The 24,407-nt window shown below is 36.3% G+C and overlaps 1 protein-coding gene across 1 annotated transcript in view; it reads right to left on the bottom strand.

Annotated features, from left to right (window-relative positions):
• LOC136027124 (exportin-7-like) overlaps window positions 1–24,407 on the bottom strand; it is a gene marked incomplete in the record, with an annotated part of 197,101 nt that overhangs the window by 95,822 nt on the left and 76,872 nt on the right.

Consider the following 24,407-nt stretch of genomic DNA (forward strand, 5'->3'; position numbering starts at 1 on the left):
AAAAAACACAATTTTTCCAATTCTTCCTCTCCCTTCAGCCCCCCAGATGGTTGAACTTTATCAAATCCATTTGTAAAGTTCCCTGACACGCCTACCAATTTTCATCGTCCTAGCACGTCCAGAAGCACCAAACTCGCCAAAGCACTGAACTCCACCACGTAACTCCCCCAAAGAGAGCGGATCAAGTCCGGTAACGTCAATCACGTATCTAGGACATTTATAAGTGTTTTCCAAGATTTCCGGTTTCCCCTCCAACTCCCCCCAATGTCAACAGATCTGGTCGGGATTTGAAATAAGAACTCTGAGACATGAGTTCCTTCTAAATATCAAATTTCATTAAGACCCGTTCTTAAGTTAAAAATACCTAAATTTTTCTAATTTTTACAAACTAACAACCCCCAGCTCCCCCAAAGAGAACGTGTCCTTACCAATTATGTCAATCTCGTATATTCTTCCCATCAAGTTTCATCCCGATCTCTCCACTCGAAGCGTTTTCCAAGATTTTCAGTTTTCAAGATTTCTGTTCCTCCCTCCAACCTTCTAAGTACCCGGATCCGATTCGAATTGAAAATGGAGCATATGAGACATAAGCTTCTTCTACATATTAAATAAAAAAAAACAAGTTTTTTCAACTGAAAGTAAGGAGCGACATCGAACAGAAATTACTTCGTATATGAAAGAGGCTGCTTCCTCATCAGCGCCCCGCTCTTTACGCTAAAGTTTGACTCTTTCTCTCAACTCCTCTTTTTAAAACAGTAATGAACTTTAGCGTAAAGAGCGCGGCGTTGATGAGGAAGCAGCCCCTTTTCATTAAGATCCGATCACTCCTTCGTAAGTTAAAAATACCTCATTTTTCTAATTTTTCAGAATTATCCCTACACCCCCCCCCCAACTTCCCCAAAGAGAGCAGATCCGTTCCAGTTATGTCAATCAGGTATCTAGGACTTGTGCTTGTTTTTCCCACCAAGTTTCATCCCGATCCCTCCACTCTAAGCGTTTTCCAAGATTTTAGGTTCCCCCCTCAATTCCCCCAAATGTCACCGGATCCAGTCGGGATTTAAAATAAGAGCTCTGAGACACGATATCTTCCAAAATTCAAATTTCATCAAGATCCGATCACTCCTTCGTAAGTTAAAAATACTTCATTTTTTCTATTTTTTTCCGAATTAAACGGTTAATACCAAGTGCCATAAAAACGCACAAAACGCATTTTAATCTATCCCTTCCATAAGAGGGGATATATTAAAATGAACAAACAAATAACTAATTGATGGCATATGGATCTCTGCTTAGGTAGCGGTAAAACTCTGTTTCCTAGCAATCATACTTCAAAACCCTTTTACCACGCTTTCGGAGCCTTAAGTCTTGTTACTGTTCAATCCTTTTAGTACTGTCTCTAACTCCTCCTTGTAAAATTAATCTTCCGTCACTTTCAAATTGTTGAAAATTTACTGATCATTTCCTACAGCTCAGTAAGGTTTAAAATGTTCTACTTATCTCTTTTTAACACTTTTCATAATTAGCAATTTTAGAACCGATTCCTATCTTTAACTGGAACAAGTCCGGGGTGACTGCTTCCTTAATGACTACCAAATGAACTTAGTTCTATGAATATTTATTCTGGTGTTCTGCTCTGGTGTTCCCTTTTTTATCTTTTATTACAGTTTTTTCCTTTTTTTAATTTTTTTTGGCGTCATATTTTAGTTTTTTTCTTTTTTAGTTTTTAGTTTGGCCCTCTCTCTTTGAGCTGCAAGCCTGGTTTTACGTTGCTCCAGTGTTTGGTCCTGGTGTTCAATTTTTGGTAACATATTAGGATAATTCTTTTTGACCATTAATTGACATTCTGACAAATTTTCTTTGAGCAGCAAGCATTCTAAACTTCAACAATTTCTAATAAACTTCAACCTTTTGGTTTTCTGTTTTAAGGTTTTCGAAATGCTTTAATCCATTGTCAAAATATATTGAAGTATTTGTGAAGCACAGATTGGCTAGGCATATGAGAACTCAAAATGGAAAAAAAATACTATGAATGTGAAGAATGCAAGAAGACGTTTTCTTCGAAGTTCAACTTGGCTGTGCATATGAGAATTCACAGTGGAGAAAAACAATATGAATGTGAAACATGCAAAAGAAAATTTTCCAACAAGTCGCATTTGCCTGTGCATATGAGAATTCACAGTGGAGAAAAACCATATGAATGCGAAACATGCAAAAATGAAATTTTCTACCAAGTCCATTTTGGCTAGTCATATGAGAACCCATACTGGTGAAAAACCATTTGAATGTGACGTATGCAAAAAGAAATTGTCTTCAAAGTTTGCTTTAACTGAGCATATGAGAACGCACACTGGTGAAAAACCCTATGGATGTGAAACATGCAAAATGAAATTTTCTATCAAGTTCTGTTTCACTGAGCATATGAAAACTCACAATGGAGAAAACCCCTATGAATGCGAAGCATGCAAAAAGAAATTTTCTATCAAGTCCAATTTGGCTGTGCATATGAGAAAACATACTGGTGAAAAACCCTATGAATGTGAAACATGCAAAAAGAAATTTTCTAGCAAGTCCTATTTGGCTAGTCATATGAGAATGCACACTGGTGAAAAACCCTTTGGATGTGAAACATGCAAAAAAGAATTTTCTAGGAAGTCCTGTTTGACTGAGCATATGAAAACTCACAATGGAGAAAAACCCTATGAATGCGAAACATGCAAAATGAAATTTTTTATCAAGTCCAATTTGGCTGTGCATATGAGAACCCATACTGGTAAAAAACCATATTAATGTGAAACATGCAAAAAGAAATTTTCTACAAAGTTTTATTTGGCTAATCATATGAGAACTCATACTGGTGAAAAACCATATGAATGTGACATATGCAAAAAGAAATTGTCCTCAAACTATGTTTTGACTGAGCATATGAGAACGCACACTGGTGAAAAACCCTATGGGTGTGAAACATGCAAAATGGAATTTTCCATCAAGTCCAGTTTGGCTAAGCATATGAAAACTCACAATGGAGAAAAACCCTATGAATGCGAAGCATGCAAAAAGAAATTTTCTGTCAAGTCCCATTTGCCTGTGCATATGAGAATTCACAGTGGAGAAAAACCCTATGAATGTGAAACATGCAAAAATAAATTTTCTATCAAGAGCAATTTAACTAGGCATATGAAAACCAACGCTGATGAAAAACCATATGAACTTGAAGAATTGAAAAGTGATACGAGGTGTTAGCCCTACTGATTTCTCTTTTTTTCAAAATTGACAATTGATACAGTTAAACTTCTGTTTGATATAAGTTTCAATTAAATTTTATAATTTAACCTACACTCGTCTTTGGATTTAATATAGCTCCGCTTTTATTTGATTTTTTCCTATAATTACTCAATAATATATATGAGCCTGAAAAACACGCCAACCTTTTGAAAAAGAGGGAGAAACCCTCCAAAAAATTAAAGTGATCTCACCAATGTCTACTATTTTGCCTAGTAAAGAAAGGACTTTGCCACGTAGTACCCTATAATCAATTGTTTTGACAATATTACGGATCGAAATCAAAAGTCACCATTAGAATCGCCATTGCCAAAAAGTACAGGAAATTACAGTCCTCTGGCAAGGGAAATCACTTTTTTGCAAGGGTAGCACTGATTTGTCCTTTTTCAATTTTTTTCTCTCCTACTATCGGGGCACTGAAACATCATAAAGAGTTGTTTAAGAACTCATTCTAAAGGAAGTCGCTATATCTAGTGCCTTTTGTAAAGAATAAAACATGAAATTTTAAAATAAAATAAATATTTCGACAAAAAATCTGCTTCTATGCATACTATTATCACTTTAAAGGTGTAAAATTGCAAATACATCACCTACCTTAGGTAAAACATATTGAAAGTTGTCTATCGACCATTGGTCATTGGGACCTTTCAATGTTACATGCATTTCCTGGGAAACCCTCCATTTTCTCGAGGAAAGAGTAGCAAACAATGGTGACTCATTTGTAGTATCCTTCTTTACAACGAATTTTATAAATTCTATTAAATTCGTAAATTATTCACATTTTACGAACACTTTCAGATTTAAGAGTATTAAAGTTCTATTTGAAAACAAGAAGAAGAAAAATGATCACCCGTTCGTAAGTTAAAAATACCTCATTTTTTCTAATTTTTCAGAATTAACCCCCCCCCCCCAACTACCCCAAAGAGAGCAGATCTGTTCCGGTTATGTCCATCATGTATCTATGACTTGTGCTTATTTTTCCCACCAAGTTTCATCCCGATCCCTCCACCCTAAGTGTTTTCCAAGTTTTAGGTTTTTATTTCGGCTTTAAATTAGGCTATTAAATTCGTAAATTATTCAGATTTTACGAACAATTTCAGATTTAAGACTATTAAAGTTCTATTTGAAAACAAGAAGAAGAACAACGTCTAAAACAGAATGTCATGCCTCCAAAATTTGTCTAGGTGAAGAGGCTATCTTACAATTGGATAATTTAGCCTAGTTGAACCAGATGGTTTTAAATAGGCTCGTCATCTATGTTTTTCATCTAAAGTCTCTGTGGCTAGTCAAGTATATATTTGACTTATACCCAAGCCACGGCACAGTCAAACATATTGACAGTGAAGCCAAGCTTTATGAATGAAATTAAATTAAAAAAAAAACAAGTTTTTTCAACTGAAAGTAAGGAGCGACATTAAAACTTAAAACGAACAGAAATTACTCTGTATATGAAAGGGGCTGTTCCCTCCTCGACCCCCCGCTCTTTGCGCTAAAGTTTGACTCTTCATCTCAAATCTACTATTAGTAAAAAAATATACGTAGCCTAACATACGAATTAACTTTCGCAACGAACTTTTATATTCGTATATTTTATTACGAATTTGAGGGGGTTTGCCCCCTCTTTAATACCTTGCTCTTTACACTAAAGCTTAAATTTTGTCCCAATTCTTTAAGAATGACCCTTGAATCACAAAGGCCGTAGGAGAAATAGTTGAAATTACTAAAAATACTTTAGCGTAAAGAGCAGGTATTTAGGAGGAGATGAGCCCCTCATACGCATCATAATTTCCGTTCGTTTTGTTTAAATGCTTTTCATTGTTTCATTAATAACGCTTTTAATTGTTTTTTTTTTTTAAATAATATTAGAAAATCATGGACCCCCTTTGTGGAAATTCTCTCCTTCCATGACAAATTCCTCCACGGAAAGATCCTCCCATGTAACCCCCTCCTCTCAACCATCTCCCTATCCCAGAAAAAATCCTCTGAAAACGTCTGTACACTTCCCAATAACCATTACTATATAAAAACACTGGTGAAAGTTTGTAACTTGTAGCCCCTCCCCCGGGGACTGTGAGGGAGTAAGTCGTCCCCAAAGGCATAGTTATTAGGTTTTTCGACTATGCTGAACAAAATGGCTGTCTCAGAATTTTGACCTGCTGACTTTGGGAAAAAATGAGCGTGGGAGGGGGTCTAGGGGCCCTTCAATGTTTTTGGTCACTTAAAAATCCGATTCTTTTGATGTATCTATTAGTACCAAAATCCCATTTTTTAAAGTTTCGTTCACTATTGAGCCGGATCGCTCCTTACTACAGTTCGTTACCACGAACTGTTTGATTAAAACGTAAGGACTCTGGAAGAACTGATATTGCCTTGAATTTTGTATGAAATTTTTCTGATCCATGAGATTTACATGCTTTTTGTTTATAAGATCTCTGTAATCGAGAACGGCTTTGGCCACATACTGCCCGTAAACTTGATGATATAAGTAAAATATAAAGTTGAAAACACACTGTCTTGAGAACACGACGAAGAATAACAATGACACGAATCTGAGGAAATATGCATGGTGGTGAAGATATGTTTGATCAGAGAAAAAAAATAGAGCAAAAACATCTTACTGAAAAAGCTTTCTTTTTTTAAGATTTGAAGAATTTTTTTTCCAAATGTTGATAATTTCGTGATCTAGAACTAACAAAAAATAGATTTTTAAGGTTTCGAAACATGTCTTGGCAGCGGGAGCTGTTCCTTTATCGGAATTTGACTGTCAGAAATCTGGCCGTTTAACTGTCAAAGTCTCAGAACAAAAAAAAATTAATAATAAAAAAAGTGGAAGAAAGATCAAGAAAAACGTATCTAAGCGAACCTATCAACTAACTTAACATCTTCCTGGATTAACAAAAAGCTATTAAAATTCAATTTTATCCTAAGGTACCAGTCTTGTTTGTCCCCTCTTCTAAAGCAAATAGCATAAGAACGAATTTCTTTCTCCATTACATCCAGAAAAATTCCCTTCCAGTTCAATTAGAGCTTGAACTTTTAGCTTTGATAAATTTTGAAGTCACTCTTCAGCATAAAATACGGCCGACTTGACTAGATACAGCTGATTTAAGCTTAGAAATTCTATTTATATCCAGATCTTTGTTGTTCAATATTTTGTCTGCGCTAATGAACCCCTAAATTGTTCGCTGTCCAAAATCAAAGTGGTAGATATCGGCATTTTATTCCACAAAGGGACGCAATAGTAAAAAAAAAAAGTGACTTCTCTGTTTGGTCGAAAGAAATTTCCTTTTTTTCACAACCATGAAAACCTCAGGTCAAGTCCAGATAAGAAACTAAGCTAAAACTTGAACTGAAATATTTGCCAACTCCAGCATTGAACAGCAGTCCCATAATATAAAGGTAACAAGAAAGTTTCTCTGTCTGGAACTACGAAAGTATTTTAGACTTTAGTGAATTATAATCAAATGACTATAGTAGCATGTTCACATTCATGAACGATCCACACTATAATCACACCTATCAGACCTATCAATCATTCCTATTTTATAAAAGCCACTTAGCATAGAAGGAGTGATTATATAAACTTGGAGGAGCCAAATCCAACTGAACATTGAAAGTTCTAGTACTCTTTTTAGTTCCAGTGCCTTTTTTAGCACAGAAAGTGGCTGGATTAAAACCAGATAAAACTAAACAAGAGCTGCCAATGAATGTTTCAAACCTTAAAAATTTTATTTTTCGTTATACTTAGGTGATTAAATTATCAACACTTGGACCAAAGATTTCTTTGAATCTAAATAAAAGAAAGTTTTTTCTTAGTAAGATGTTTTTGCTCTATTTTCGGTTATCTGATGTTATTAAAGGCTATTCTGTTATTTGTCTTTCTCTGATCAATTATCTACTGCCATACATACTTCCTCAGATTCGTGTCATTGTTATTCTTCGTCGCATTATCAAAACAGTGTGATCTCAGACCTTATATTTTACTTTTGTTAAGAAGTTTGAGGACAACATGTGACCAAAATCATTCTCAATTATACGGATTTCATAAAAAAAGGGATGCCAATCTCACAGATCAGAAAATCCTCACATAAAAATTAAAGGCAATATCAACTCTTGCAGAATCCCTACATTTTAATTTTCATTCGTAAATCTTGTCAATATGTCATTATATTTGTCAATATGTTTGACTATACCGTGGCTTAGGTATAAGTCAAATATATTTGACAAGCCGCATAGACTTCAAGTGAAAAACATAGATAAAGAGCCTATTCAAAACCATCTGGCTCAACTAGTCTAAATTATTCAATTGTAAGATAGCCACTGCAGCTACGTAAATTTGAAGGTATGGCGTACTGTTTAAGAGTTTTTCTTCTTCTCGTTTTCAGATAGAACTTTAATAGTCTTACATTTGAACGTTTTCATAAAATCTTTGGAATAACTTACGAATTATATTCATAGAATTAAGTTCGGTAGTCATTGAGGAAGCAGTCAGTCTGGACTTGTCCTAGTTAAAGATAGGAACGGGGCCTCAAATTGCTGATTAAGGAAAGTGTTGAAAAGAGATATGAAGAACATTTTGAGCATGTGTTAGACCTTACAGAGTTGTAAGAAACGATTTATAAATTCATGAATAAATTATCAACAATTTGGAAGTGAGAAAAGATTAATTTTGCAAAGAGGAGTTAGAGACAATGATTAAAGGATTGATCAGTAACAAGGCTTCAGGTTCCGACGGTGTACTAAATATGTTTTGAAGTATGGTGGTTAGGAAACAGAGGGAGCGCTTTACCGTGGCTAAGCAAAGAGCCATATGCCTGAAATGTATTATTTATTTGTTCATTTTCTTCCTTTTCCCTTCTTATGAAAGGCATGGTCGTGGAAACTTTGGATGATGCTCATTCGATTGGAAGTTGTAGTGCCCTTATCAGGAGACTAAAGCGATTGAACGGCAACCCATCCCCCTGCTGTGTTTTTTTACTACCTGACCCTTCTGTTCCTTCTGTTTAAGATAGTCAAAGGTCCAGTAAATATGCCTGTAGGGCTGACATGACCCTTAAAGCCAGCGAATTAAAGGGGCCCAATTCAGAAGAAAATCCAGAAAAAAAACATATTAGGTCCTATTTCCTCCAACCAAAGAAAATAGGGCCCAATAAAGGACCAAGCGGTTTTCATAGGCCACATAGTTCATCATGAGCGGTCATAGAAACTTAGAAGAAAAATTCCACAATAAAGCATCCGGGGTTAACCTAACCCTCACAGCCCCAAGGCAAATGGCCCCATATTATGTTCATTCCCAATTGTTCACAGATAATTTTAAGTAGAAACTAATTAAAAAAAACAGCTGCCAGGCTGTATGAAGTATCTCTGTTCTACATTGATTTTAACGTCACAATTGTACAAAAGAAACAAGTTATTGAAAAGGCTTAAAATTGATTTTAAAAGCCTACAAACACACAAGATTATTTCCAGGTATAGTTTACTAATTCTATGGCTTATCCAACCTTTTAAGTCTCTTTTTAAAAAGAGAAAATACGTAGAAATCATAGAAATCAGGCTTAAAAATTCAACACAGCCCAACTCACGGAATTACGCACGTTTTAAGCATATTAGATGAAAGTGTGAGCAAAATGAATGAATTTTGACAGGTTTTGCGAGTTCAAGGTGCTAAAATAGGCTTGAAAATTAATGTTAAGGAGACTAAGTCACTAAGGCTAGGAATAAGTGAAGATGAACAGGTGACATTAGGTAACGAAAAGATTGATCAGGTTGGGAGCGTCAGTTACCTTGGTAGCATTATTAGTAAAGACGGTGGAAGCACTGAAGATGTTAAAAGTAGAATAGCTAAGGCTCAGGGTGTTTTTTCACAGTTAAAAAAAAAGTCTGAAAGAATAGAAAGATAAGTCTGCAAACCAGGATTAGAATATTGGAAGCTACAGTGATGACAGTGGTCAAATATGACTCTGAAGCATGGGCACTCCGAAAAACAGATGAAAATTTACTAGATGTTTTCCGGAGAAATTGCCTACGGATTGTTCTGGGTACCCGGTTGACTGACCGTATTTCAAACAGTAGGTTGTACGAAAAATGTGGTTCAATCCCGCTTTCTAGGGCTATAATGAAAGAAAGGATGAGATGGCTAGGCAACGTTCTACGGATGAAGGATGAAAGATTACCGAAGATTGTCCTTTTTGGCCAACCATCTGGGGCTACACGGAAAGCAGGTCGTGCTTGTCTGGGTTGGGAAGATGTCATAAATAAAGATTTAAAGGAAATGGGAACTTCCTGGGAGGGTGTAAAGAGGGAGGTTTTAAATAGATTGGGCTGGAGGAGGAGCGTGCGTAGCTGTGGCCTCAGGTGGCTTGGTGCTGCAGTGAGTTATTATTATTATTAGTAGTAGTAGTACTTTGGAGACGCAGCTGTGCGCAATTTTCTTCTGAACCATAAGTGTGGCTATAATGTGGCTCGGGCATCAATTATATTTTTTTTCTTATTAACAAATGGGTCACAAAAAACACAACATTTAAATCTTTATGTAATACTAACAAAAAAAGAGTAACCATTGCCACATAAAATTCACAATACGTCCCGACGCAAATTAGCCTGTCTGGGACGATCCAAAAAACACAGAATAACTATTATTTCACTTTCTCGCAAAAAAAATTCCCTCACTCCTTCCCTCTCCCACCCCTACTAAACAATTAATCAAAAGTTCTAAAATCAATATGTTTTCAGGGAACTCGAATCACTCCCATACTCATAACCTACAGCTCATCACAATTTCAGACACATACCAACACTCACCCAATCACAAAACATATGAAACAAATTCTCTTTTAACAACTCATAAGCATAAACTCACTCCAAAATCATTCGATCAATCCGTCTCTAGAATATTGGTTTAAACAAATACATCGCAAAGAAGCACATAATTCCTCAAGGTCTTCTTTCCTTTTACTTCTGCTGAAAGTCAGTTCCAGTCTTCAGGACCTATTTACCTAATGGAAAACTTAGATCTGGTAGTAATAGGAACAGATGTTTTAACCATTTCAACATTTCTAGTTTCATAACTATGTTCCCTTTTCTTATGAGAGTCTAAAAAATATTCAGGTAATTCTTTTCTAAAACTTTAGAAAAGAATGTATATATAAACCAATTTACATTAAAATTAACCAAATCAAAAAAATGATAGAATTTTTGAATAGATATAACGAGATCTTACCGAACTCAAAGACACATCATTGGTCAGAAACCTCATAGCCTTATTTCACAACACACGGAGCGGGTATAAATGGCTAGTTAACGTCGACGAAAAAACAATTACACAACACAATAAATATAGACAAATACGAGGAAAATACAACCTTTTTGGGCTGGAAAAATATCGTTTTTGGAGAAAAAACTCTTCAGTTTCCGCAGAGCTCCAATATTTTTAGCTATTTTTGTACTTATAAATGTGACATCATCGTTGAAGCTAAGGTACTGATCTATAATGACGCCAAGATACTTTACAATACTTGTCCATTTTATACTTCCACTTCCTAAGTCAATTCGTTCTATCCAAGGATAATAATTTGCACTTCTCCCGTAAAAGATGAACATTGTTTTTTTATGATCAATAAGCAGTTTGTTCACTCACATCCATCTTTGATTATCAGCATCCCTTGTTTTATGCTAGTTTTCCAATCAACAGTATCGGCAAGATTTGTAGTAACATATCGGCAAGAGTATCATCGGCAAGATTTGAAAGTATTTACCGTGCCTGGGCGCCATTGTACCCTAGCGTTGACAGCTGTTTGAAATATTCATAAGATCATTAATATAGGCAAGAAATAATAGGCGACCCATTACAGATCCTTATGGCACATCATATTTCACTACTATCTCATTAGACAAGATTGTTCCCAGCTGTACTCTTTGCGTTCTTCCTTCAAAAAATGAAGCTTTCAATTTTAACCTTTTAAAACATGATCCAGCGTTCACTCGGGATTAACCAATAAAATGTCAGGGTCAAAATAGTCATAAGCCTTCATAATATCCAGAAAAATTGACGCCACCTTTAAAGCTGAATCTAGACAATCGGTAATAAATGTCATCAAAATAATAAAGCATACTTCATAAACTTATTTTTCCTAACAACAAATTGACAATAGTGAACAAGAGCTAAGAGCTCATATGGCGCTTGTGAGGAGGCCGAAAGAGCCAAGAGCCGAGAGCTCGTATGATATGAGTTCTAGCAAAATTCTAAGTATCAATAGATTAATTTAAAAGGAAAATCAGAGGCTTAATGCCGGTCGGTATTTAAAATAAGAGCTTTGAGTCACGAGGTCCTTCTAAATATCAAAATTCATTAAGATCAGATCACCCACTCGTAGGTTATAAATACCTCATTTTTTCTAATTTTTCCTCTCCCTTCAGCACCCCCCGCCCCCGATGGTTGAATCGGGGAAAACGACTTTATCAAGTCACTTTGTACAGCTCCCTGACACGCCTACCAATTTTCATCGTCTAGCACATCCAGAAGCACCAAACTCGCAAAAGCACTGGACCCCACCCCCTAAGTCCCCCAAAGAGAGCGGATCCAGTACGGTTACGTCAATCACGTATCTACGACATTTGAAAGATCATCCCGATCTCTCCACTCTACGCGTTCCCCAAAATTTCCAGTTTCCCAGATATCTGCCCCCCCCAACCCCCTATTTCGCTGGATCCAATTCGAATCGAAAATGGAGCATCTGGGACATAAGATCCTTCTATATATCAAGTTTCATTAAGATGCGATCACTGATTCGTAAGATAAAGATACCTCAATTTTCACGTTTTCCAAGAATTCCGGTTTCCCCCTCCAGCTCCCCCCGATGTCATCGGATCAGGTCTGGATTTAAAATAAGAGCTCTAAAGCACAAGATCCTTCTAAACATCAATTTCATTAAGATCCGATCACTCCTTCGTAAGTTAAAAATACCTCTTTTTTCTAATTTTCCAGAATTAACCTCTCCCCCAACTCCCCCATAAAGCGGATCCGTTCCAGTTATGTCAATCACGTATCTAAGACTTCTGATTATTTTTCCCACCAAGTTTCATCCCGATCCCTCCACTCTAAGCGTTTTCCAAGATTTTAGGTCCCTCCCCGAACTCCCCCCAATGTCACCGGATCCGTAGGGATTCAAAATAAGAACTCTGAGACACGATATCCTTCTAGATTTCAAATTTAATTAAGATCCGATCACCCGTTCGTAAGTTAAAAATACCTCATTTTTCCCACTAATTCCGATTTAACCGTACCCCCACTGCCCCCCCCCTGAGATAGTCGAATCGGGAAAAAAAACAGTTTCTAATTTAATCTGGTCTAGTTCCTGATAAGTCTGCCAAATTTCATCGTCCTATCTTACCTGGAAGTGCCTAAACTAGAACAAGAGCTGAGAGCTGATGTGGCACTTGTGACGAGGCCAGAAGAGTTAAGAGCCAAGAGCTCACATAGTATGAGCTCTAACAAAATTCTATGAATCAATAGATTGATTTAAAATGAAAATCAGAGATTAAATGCCGGTCAGGATTTAAAATAAGAGCTCTGAGTCACGATGTCCTTCTAAATATCAAAATTCATTAAGATCCGTTCACCCACTCGTAAGCTATAAATACCTAATTTTTCTATTTTTTCCTCTCCCTTTAGCCCCCAGATGGTCAAATCTGGGAAAACGACTTTATCAAGTCAATTTGTGCAGCTCCCAGACACCCCTACCAATTTTCATCGTCCTAGCACGTCCAGAAGCACACAACTCGCCAAATCACTGAACCCCTCCCCCCAACTCCCCCAAAGAGAACAAATCCGGTACAGTTACGTCAATCACGTATCAAGGACATTTGCTTATTCTATCTACCAAGCTTCATCCCGATTCCTCCACTCCAATTTAACTGTCCCCCCACTCCCCCCAGATGGTTGAATCGGGGAAAAGACAATTTCTAATTTAATGTGGTCTGATACCTGCCAAATTTCATCGTCCTAGCTTACCTGGAAGTGCCAAAACTAGCAAAACCGGGCCCGAGAGACCAACAGAACTTGCGATCGCTATATGTCACTTAGTAGATACCAAGTGCTATAAAGAGGTCCACTTTTTACAAAAATATCAACAGAAAAGTAACCATATTGACAATGAAGCCAAGATTTATGAATGAAATTAAATTAAAAAAAAACAAGTTTTTTCAACTGAAAGTAAGGAGCGATACTAAAACTTAAAACGAACAGAAATTACTTCGTATTTAAAAGAGGCTGCTTCCTCATCAACGCCCCGCTCTTTACGCTAAAGTTTGACTCTTTCTCTCAATTCTTCTTTTTAAAACAGTAAAAAAATTTAGCGCAAAGAGCGGGGCGTTGATGAGGAAGCAGCCTCTTTAATATACGAAGTAATTTCTGTTCGTTTTAAGTTTTAATGTCGCTCCTTACTTTCAGTCAAAAAAAACTTTTTTTTTATTTAATTTCTGAACGTTTTTGAATCAATGCATGTTTTGATTTTGGCTCTCCGCAGAGGAATAATCAAAACGAAATTTGCATTTTTTTTTTTTTTTTTTTGGCTAAATGGCTTTCTCATAATTTTGATCGACTGATTTTGAGAAAAAAAGAGCGGGGGAGGAAGCCTAGTTGCCCTCCGATTTTTTGGTTAATTAAAAAGGCAACTAGAACTTTTAATGTATTACGAATCTTTTTATTAGTAAAAGATTTACGTAACTTATAAATTGGCTTACGTAAAGAACTTTTGTATTCTCATGTTTTTATTACATATATGAGGGGGTTCGCCTCCTCGTCAGTACCTCGCTCTTTACACTAAAGCTTAAATTTTGTCCCAATTCATTAAGAATGACCCCTGAATCACAAAAGCCGTAGAATAAATAATTGAAATTACTAAAAATACTTTAGCGTAAAGAGCGAGGTATTAGAAGGAGGTGAGCCCCTCATTTGGGTAATAATTTCTGTTTCTGTTTTAAGTTTTAATGCTGTTCCTTACTTCCATATTTATTTTTTAATTGTTTCTTTAAATAATGCTAGTAAATCCTGCTCTCCCTTCATGGAAATTTTCTTCTCCAATGACAAATTCTCGATGGAAAGTTCCCCCAGCATATCCCCCTCTTCTCAACCCCTCCCCCAACCAAAAAAAAATCCTCCTGAAAACGCCTGTACACTTCCCAATAACCATTACTATATATAAGCACTGGTCAAAGTTTGTAACTTGTTGCCCGTCCCACGGGGACTGTGGGGGAGTAAGTCGTCCCCAAAGACATAGCTATAAGGTTTTTCGACTACGCTGAATAAAATGGCTATCTCTGAATTTTGATCCGTTGACTTTGGGAAAATAATTAGCGTGGGAGGGGGCCTAAGTGCCCTCCAATTTTTTTGGTCACTTAAAAAGGGCACTAGAACTTTTTATTTCCGTTAGAATGAGCCCTCTTGCGACATTCTAGGACAACTGGGTCGATACGATCACCCCTGGGAAAAAAAAACAAAAACAACAAATAAACACGCATCCGTGATCTGCCTTCTGGCAAAAAATGCAAAATTCCACATTTTTGTAGATACGAGCTTGAAACTTTTACAGTAGGGTTCTCTGATACGGCGAATCTGATGGTGTGATTTTCATTAAGATTCTATGACTTTTAGGGGGTGTTTCCCCCCTATTTTCTAAAATAACGCAAATTTTCTCAGGCTATTAACCTTTGATGGGTAAGACTAAACTTGATGAAACTCATATATTTAAAATCAGCATTAAAATGCGATTCTTTTGATGTAGCTATTGCTATCATTTTTTAGAGTTTTGGTTACTATTGAGCCGGGTCGCTCCTTACTACAGTTCGTTACCACGAACTGTTTGAAAAGAAACAAAATGTTTCCAAATACATTTAAAGTGAATAGACCTTAAATACATTCAAAGCCAAATACATTAAAGTGGTTTGTGCTATGTACGAGAATTAAAAAAAAACCAGGTTTTTTTAACTGAAAGTAAGGAGCGAAATTAAAACTTAAAGCTGACAGAAATTACTCCGTATATGAAATGGGTTGTCCCTTCTGCAGTCCCTCGCTCTTTACGCTAAAGCTTTTAATTGTTTTAAAGATTAGAATTGTGGCAATGAGTCGAACTTTAACGTAAAGAACGAGGGATTGCAGAGGGAACAACCCATTTCGTATACGGAGTAATATCGCTCCTTACTTTCAGTAAAAAAAAACTAGTTTTTTTATTTAATTTCTGAAAGTTTTTGAATTAATACATTTTTGATTTTGTCTCTCCGCACAAAAATTATTAAAATAAAATTTGTATATTAATTCTTTTTTTGGCTAAATGGCTTTCTCTTAGTTTTGATCAGATGATTTTGAGAAATAAGGTGTGGGGAAGGAGGCCTAGCTGCCCTCAAATTTTTCGGTTACTTAAAAAGGCAACTTGCACTTTTAATTTTTAACGAAGGTTTTTATTAGTAAAAAACATACGGAACTTAAGAATTAACTTACGTAACAAACTTTTATATTCTTATATTTTTATTGTGTATATGAGGGGGTTTGTCTCCTTGTTAATACCTCGCTCTTTACACTAAATCAGAAGTTTTGTCCCAATTCTTTAAGAATGACCCCTGAATCAGAAAGGCCGTAGAATAAATAGTTGAAATCACTAAGAATACTTTAGCATAAAGAGCAAGATATTTATCTCCTCCTAAACACCTCGCTCTTTATGCTAAAGTATTTTTAGAACCCCTCACATGCGTAATAGTCTTTTAATGTTTAATAGTCTTTAATGTTTTTAAATAGTCTTTAATAGTTCGTTTTAAGTTTTAATGCTACTCCTTACTTTCAGTTGACAAAACTTTTTCATGTTTATTTTTCCATTGTTTTTTTATAGCAATGCTAGAAAATCCCGCACCCTTTACATTGAATTCCTCTTCCCTAATGACATATCCCTCCAAGGAAAGATCCTCACACATAGCCCCCTCCCCTCAACACCACCCCCAAACCAAAAAAATCCACCTTAAAACGTATGTACACTTCCCAATAAGCATTACTGTATGTAAACACTGGACAAAGTTTGTAACTTGCAGCCTCTCCCCCAGGGACTGTGGGGGAGTGAGTCATCCCAAAGACATAGTTATTATGGTTTTCGAACATGCGGAACAAAATGACTATCTCAATGGGAGGGGGCATAGGTGCCCTCTGATTTTTTTGGTCACTTAAAAAGGGCACTAGAACTTTTCATTTCCGTTAGAATGAGCCCTCTTGCGACATTCTAGGACCACTTGGTCGATACGATGACCCCTAGGAAAAAAAAACAAAAAAAAAAAAACAAATAAACACGCACCCATGATCTGTCTTCTGACAAAAATACGAAATTCCACATTTTTGTAGACAGGAGCTGGAAATTTTTGCTATAGGGTTCTCTGATACGCTGAATGCGGTTGGTGCGGTTAGCAGCAGGTTTTGCGTTAAATCAGAAATTAAGCAGGGTTGTGTTCTATCCCTCTTTTATATGGATCATTTTGATGGACTTTGTCTTAAGGAGCACAGGAAAGGCAATGGGAGACCACGGAATCAAATAGGGAGGAAAAACTCTCCTGGAAGTTTGGAAGTTTCTCCTGGAAAACTCAGGATGTTTTTCCAGAGTTAAAAAAAAGTTTGGAAGAATAGGAAAACAAGTCTGCAAACCAAGATTAGAATATTGGAAGCTACAGTGATGACAGTGGTCAAATGTGGTTCTGAAGCCTGGACGCTCCAAAAAGCGGATAAAAATTTACTAGATGTTTTCAGAAAAATTGCCAACGGATTCTTCTGGGTACCCGGCTTGCTGTATTTCAAACAGTAGGTTTCTCGGCCACACTTTCTAGGGCTATCAAACAGTTCGTGGTAACGAACTGTAGTAAGGAGCAAACCAGCTCAATAGTAACTGAAATTCTAAAAAACGGAATTTTAGTACCAATAATTACATAAAAAGAATCGCATTTTTATACTGATTTTAAATATATGTTTCATCAAGTTTAGTCCTACACATCCAGCGTATCAGAGAACCCTACTGTAGAAGTTTCAAGCTCCTATCTACAAAATATGGAATTCGGTATTTTTTGCCAGAAGAAAGTTCACGCATGCGTCTTTATTTGTTGTCGTTTTTTCAGGGGTGATCATATCAAACCAGTGGTCCTGAAATGTCGCGAGAGGAATAATTCTAATAGAAAATAAAAGTTCTAGTGCCCTTGTTAAGTGACCAAAACATTTGAGGACACCTAGGCCGCCACCCACACTCATTTTTCCCAAAGTCACCGGATCAAAATTCTGGGATACCATTTTGTTCAACATAGTCGAAATCCTAACAATTATGTCTTTCGGGACGACTTATTCCCCCACAGTCCCTGGGGAAGTGGCAGTAAGTTACGAACTTTGACCATTGTTTACCTATAGTAAGGGTTATTGGGAAGTGTACAGACGTTTTCAGACGGACTTTTTCATGTTGATGGGAGGGGGTATTGGGGGAGGTGGTTACGTGGGAGGATCTTTCTATGGAGGAATTTATCATGAGGGAAGAGAATTTCCACGAAGGGGTCGCAGGATTTTCAGCACTAAAACCTAAAAAAAAACAGAAATTATTACGCATACAAGGGGGTTCATCTCCTCCACAACACCTCGCTCTTTACGCTAAATTATTTTAAGTAATTTCAACTATCTATTCTAAGCTTTAGTGCAAAGAGCGAGGTATTGAAGATAGGGCAAACCCCCTCATATACGTAATAAAATATACAAATATAGAAGTTTGTCACTCACATAAAGAGGGTGGCTTTGAGGCAGAGGGTGAGTTTCCTCGGTAGGGTGTACAGTGGGAGGCTTTGGATAGACAGGGTTGGAGGAGGAGGATGCGTAGCTGTGTTAGCCTCAGGCGGTTTGGTTCTGCGGTGAGTTATTAGTAGTAACATTATAACTATACACTTTATTCACATTGTAACACATCATCATGTTTATGTAGGTCTTTATCACTTCAAAACAACTATTCTGCAGTGAATCTAAGATTGTTTCTCCTTAAATCATAGTCAAAACCGAACCAAACTTATAATGTGGGTAAGGGTTTAATGAAGGCAGATACATAGACATTTATTTTGGGGTGTGGGCCATTTCGAGTCGGAAGAAAATTTGGAAAGAAAACAACTAAATTGGGTAAATTATTTGTAAATTACAAGTAATAACAAATAAAATCGTCAAAACCACGGTATGTCAACGAGAAGGGCGGGAATCCCAAAGCGAAGGGAGGGAAGACGTGCAGTCTGATTCCTCAAGCAGAGGTCACCTTTTTAGTTTCAAATTTTTCAAAATTTCCTAGTGGTTGTTCCCACCAATCATGGTGAAAGCCACCCTCCCCACCAACCCTTTAATGCATATTTTTATGCATACTATTACTATGGAGCGTCCAATGCATCTAAAGTAAAGAGCCTTTTTCATTGGACTTGTTCATTGCTAAAGAGAGCAAAAACTCCAAATATTATGTTTTATCTGCATACTGCTAGCCATATTTTGGAATTAAATAAAAAAAAAAAACTAGTTTTTTTAACTGAAAGTAAGGAGCAAGATTAAAACTTAAAACGAACAGAAATTACTCCGTATATAAAATGGGTTGTCCCCTCCGCAATCCCTCGCTCTTTACGCTAAAGCTTTTAATTGTTTTAAGAAGTAGAATTGTGGCAAAGAGTCAAACTTTAGCGTAAAGAGCGAGGGATTGCGGAGGGGACAACCCATTTCATATACGGAGTAATTTCTGTTCGTTTTAAGTTTTAATCTTGCTCCTTACTTTCAGTTAAAAAAACTAGTTTTTTTTTATTTAATTTCTGAACGTTTTTGAATTAATGCATGTTTAATTTTGGCTCTCCGCACATAAATTATTAAAATGAAATTTGTATATTAATTCTTTTTTTGGCTAAATGGCTTTCGCTTAGTTTTGATCAGATGATTTTGAGAAATAAAGGGTGGGGAAGGAGGCCTAGTTGCCCTCCAATTTTTCGGTTACTTAAAAAGGCAACTAGAACTTTTAATTTTTAACGAACGTTTTTATTAATAAAAAAATATGCGTAACTTAAGAATTAACTTACGTAACAAACTTTTATATTCTTATATTTTTATTATATATACGAGGGGGTTTGTACCCTCGTTAATACCTCGCTCTTTACACTAAATCGTAAGTTTCGTCCATGACCCCTGAATCAAAAAGGCCGTAGAATAAATAGTTGAAATTACTAAAAATACTTTAGCATAAAGAGCGAGGTATTTATCTCCTCCTAAATACCTCGCTCCTTATGTTAAAGTATTTTTAGAATCCCTCATATGCGTAATAATCTCTGTTCGTTTTAAGTTTCAATGCTACTCCTTACTTTTAATTGAAAAAACGTTTTCATGTTTGTTTTTTCATTGTTTTTTTTATAGTAATGCTAGAAAATCCTGCGCCCTTTTCATTGAATTTTTCTTCCCCCATGACATACTCCTCCAAGGAAAGATCCTCCCACATAACCCCCTCCCCTCAACCCCACCTCCAAACCAAAAAAATCCCCCTGGAAACGTCTGTACACTTCCCAATAACCATTACTATATGTAAACACTGGTCAAAGTTTGTAACTTGCAGCCCCTCCCCCAAGGATTGTGGGGGAGTAAGTCATTCCCAAAGACATAGTTGTTATGGTTTTCGACTACGCGGAACAAAATGGCTATCTCAAAATTTCGATCCGTTGACTTTGCGAAAAAATTGAGCGTGGGAGGGGGCCTAGGTGCCCTCCAATTTTTTGGTCACTTAAAAAGGGCACTAGAACTTTTCATTTCCATTAGATTGAGCTCTCTTGCGACACTCTAGGACCACTTGGTCGATAGGATGACCCCCGGGGAAAAGAAAACAAAACAAAAACAAACAAACAAATAAACACGCACCCGTGATTTGTCTTCTGGCAAAAAATACGAAATTCCACATTTTTGTACATAGGAGCTTGAGATTTTTGCTATAAGGTTCTCCAATACGCCGAATGCGATGGTGTGATTTTCGTTAAGATTCTATGACTTTTAGGGGATGTTTCCCCCTATTTTCCAAAATAAGGCAAATTTTCTCAGGCTCGTAACTTTGGATGACAAAGACTAAATTTAATGAAACTTATATATTTAGAATTAGCACGAAAATTCGATTCTTTTGATGTATCTTTTAGCATCAAAATTCGGTTTTTTAGAGTTTCGTTTACTATTGAGCCGGGTCGCTCCTTACTACAGTTCGTTACCCTCCCCACAGTGAAACAGCCAGACAGTGACAGTTTGACAGTTTGACAGTGAAACAGCCAGACCGCGGTTTTGCAAGTTTTGACACCTTTCCCCAATACATTTTTCCACAGTTGGATTTTCCTTTACTAATCGATCAGTACCCATTGCAACTTATTCAAACACAAGCATTTTATTGACTTCATCTGTTTCATTCAAAATTGCTTAATAGTTATTAGCTAATTACTATTCAGAATATTTAGTAAAGCAGATAGCTTTGACCTTCAACAACAATTCAATATTTGAATTCAATTCCTTACATCTGAATTCATGATATCGTCAACTCCTAACATACACACAATAGGAGTGGAGTAGCACCAAAAAATCAAGCCAGAAAAACATATCAAGTACGAACTTTTACTTAGAAGATGAAACATTTTGCTAATAAGGACTAATCCTAGTTACTCAGAAAATACCTGTAAATAAACATCAAATAAACTAAGTAAGGTTAAAAACAGACAAGTGGAACTTAAAAATTGGTAAAAATCAGGTAGAATGAATCTGAAAACAATGTCTAATGTTCCAGAATTTTCGACGGAGAATGAGAGGGGGTTGTAACAGAGGAGCACGGGGCTAGGGCTCGTTCCTCTTCCTCCCAAAAAAAAGATTTAAAAAATTATAAGCAAATGCGTACTTTTTCGTTCATCTAGGGTTAAGAAACCTTGTCCAACATTGATAATTCAGACAGAGTTTATCCCAGATAAAAGAAATAATAGGGCGCTGAACCAATTCGTAACCAGGAAACAGATATATTTGAAGAGTTCATAGACAGGTGTTATAAGAAAACAAGACGGTGGAAATTGCGTTTCTTACAAAGCTTGTTCCAATCAAATTTCCATCTCAATCAATATCTTTTGAAAAAGTTTGTGTTCCTCCTCAACCTTTGGGAGGGGACAGTAACCTTTGATAGAATGAAAACAAAAAGATCAGAAAACCGTTGTAGGAACGAAAAGATAAGGATAGCCACTAAAAACATTTTGTAATTTACAGAAAGCTAAATATAGTATCTGAGTTTGCGGGGCAAGACCCTCATGGAATCAAAAATACATCCATAAACGTTTGAAACAATATAGCAGGTCAATAGAAACACTTGGCTTTCAAACAAGGTCTTATTTTTAGCATTCAAGGGTAAAAATAAAAGCACTAAACAAAGCAGCTTCCAAAAGCCTTAAAAAAACTTGCTTCTTCTCCCTTGTTAATTGGAAATTTCATATCTGCAATAGCTTATTTTTCATTTCTTTTGAAGAAAGTGAAACTTGTATTCTTTAGAAGTTTTAAATAAAAAAACAAATTTTTTTACTGAAAGTAAGGAGCGACAATAAACTTAGAACGAACAGAAATTATTCCGTATATGAATGGGGCTGTCCTCCTCAACTTCCCGCTCTTTACACTGAAGTTTGACTCTTTGTCACAACTCTATTTTTTAAAACAATAAAAACTTTAGCGTAAAGAGCGGATGCCTTGTTGTATTGAGGTAAAACATCCGTGATATTCTTTTCCTCCTTTTTTGTACTGAACAGGATCCTCTGTTTTTCAAGATGTTATTATTTGCTCTTATGATGGTAGACCAGTTCGGCTTTAGATCTTTTATAAAGTTCTTGGAGAATATGATTGGGTGAACTTGTTGTTGACAAACATTCTTAAAATATCTACTATTTCTGCCAAAATAGCATTAGCATAGCGTTAGCAGGATAATTTTTCCAGCCGGGTAGGGGAGGGAGAGAAATCTGGCAAAACAGGTCAAAGAGAATGAAGCCATCTAACAGAATTGAAAAAAATAACAGGCTTTCAGCTGTGGCCTGGTCTCGGAGACCTTGCTGTGCACTTGCTTTGTAGAGCCCTACAAGTTCAGTTTTGGAAGCATTTAAGTGTTCAAACAGTTCGTGGTAACGAACTGTGAATAAGGAACGACCCGGCTCAATAGTAACCGAAACTCTAAAAAAACAGAATTTTGATACCAATCGATACAGCAAAAGAATCATATTTTTATGTTGATTTTAAATATATAAGTTTAGTCCTACCCATCCAAAGTATCGAGCCTGAGAAAATTTGCCTTATTTTCCGAAAAAGAGGAAAACACCCCTTAAAAGTCAAACTTAATCAGATTCAGTGTATCAGATAATCCTACTGTAGACGTTTCAAGCTCCTATCTGCAAAAATGTGGAATTTTGTATTTTTTGCCAGAAGAAAGTTCACGGATGCGTGTTTATTTGTTTTTTGTGTGTTTTTTTTTCGTGGGTGGTCGTATCAACACAGTGGTCCAAGAATTTCACGAGAGGGCTCATTCCAACGGAAATCAATAGTTCTAGTGCCCTTTTAAAGAGACCAAAAAAACTAGAGGGCAACTAGGCCCCCTGCCACGCTCATTTTTCCCAAAGTCACCGGATCAAAATTTTGAAAGTCATTTTCTTCAGCATAGTCAAAATATCTAATAACTATGTCTTTGACGCCGGCTTTATACTCCTCAGTCCCCAGGAGATGGGCTGCAAGTTATGAACTTTGCCCATTGTTTACATATAGTATTTGTTGTTGGTAAGACGTTTTTAGAGGAGATTTTTTCTGGTGGAGGGGGGGGGGACACTGGGTTACGTGGCAGGATCTTTCCATGGAAAAATTTTTCATAGAGGGAAAACAATTTCTATGAAGGGGACACTGTATATCCCAGCATTATTTAAAAAACCATCAGAAATTAAATAAAAAAAAAACTTCAACTGAAAGTAAGGAATAACATTGAAACTTAAAACGAACAGAAATTATTACGTATATGAGGCCAACTGAGGCCAATTTTACCAACAAGGCATCCTCAAAAGAATACATCAAACCAATATATACCTTCGAATACCAGTTTTACATGCTGCTTTCATCTTTTCCTATTATCCCTTTTTTATTTTAGATTTCTTCCTATTTTTTAAGTTGTTATAATTTAGATTTTTTCTTACTCAACGATAAGGACGCCTTATTTTATACGCCTTATTTAGTTCGACCGATTTCTCTTTTTTCTTCTTGGGGGCCATGGAACCTATTGGTTTCGCCAAGAATTTTATATCCATCAATACATTCAACTTTTCATAAACTTTCACCATCCATTCAGGCACATTCTTGACTCTCGCACTGGCTTCCACAAAAAAGGAAATCAGAAGCTTACCATATGGTTACTTAACATGAGCTGCATTTCATAAAGACTCATCAATTTCCTTACACTTCTAAACAATACACAACCCTTCAAATAAACTTATTGTTTCCTGAACTATTATTCCACAACTTCCCCAAAACTTCAGACAAAAAAAATCAGAAGCTTACCATGTGATTATTCAGCATGAATAGTATCGAACAGTTAGTGTAAAGAGCGATGCGACTCAATAGTAACCGAAACTCGAAGCAACAGACTCGACAGCAATGGGTACTTCAAAAGAATCGAATTTTGATGCTTATTCAAACTATACAAAATTCATAAAAGTAACCAATCAAAAGTTACAAGCCTGAGATATGTTGCCCAATTTTTGAAAAAAAAGGAGAAACGCCCCTAAAATATTAAATTATCTTAATGAAAATCGCAACGTCAGATTTAACATATCAGAGAACCCAACTGTAGAGCTTTCAAGCTCCTATATACAACATGTGAAATTTTGCATTTTTTGCCAAAAGCAAGTTCACGGATGCGCGTCTTTTTTTCTTCTTTTTTTTAGGGCTGATCGTATCGAACTAGTTATCTTACAAGATCAGGAAAGGGCTCATTTTATAGGGAATCAAAAGTTCTAGTGTCCTTTTGAAGTGTCCAACAATATTTCTAGGGCAGCTAGTCCCCTTTCTTTCTCAGAATCGTCCGATCAAA

This window comes from Artemia franciscana, chromosome 5 (genome assembly GCF_032884065.1).
Source record: "Artemia franciscana chromosome 5, ASM3288406v1, whole genome shotgun sequence".
NCBI classification, from domain to species: domain Eukaryota; kingdom Metazoa; phylum Arthropoda; class Branchiopoda; order Anostraca; family Artemiidae; genus Artemia; species Artemia franciscana.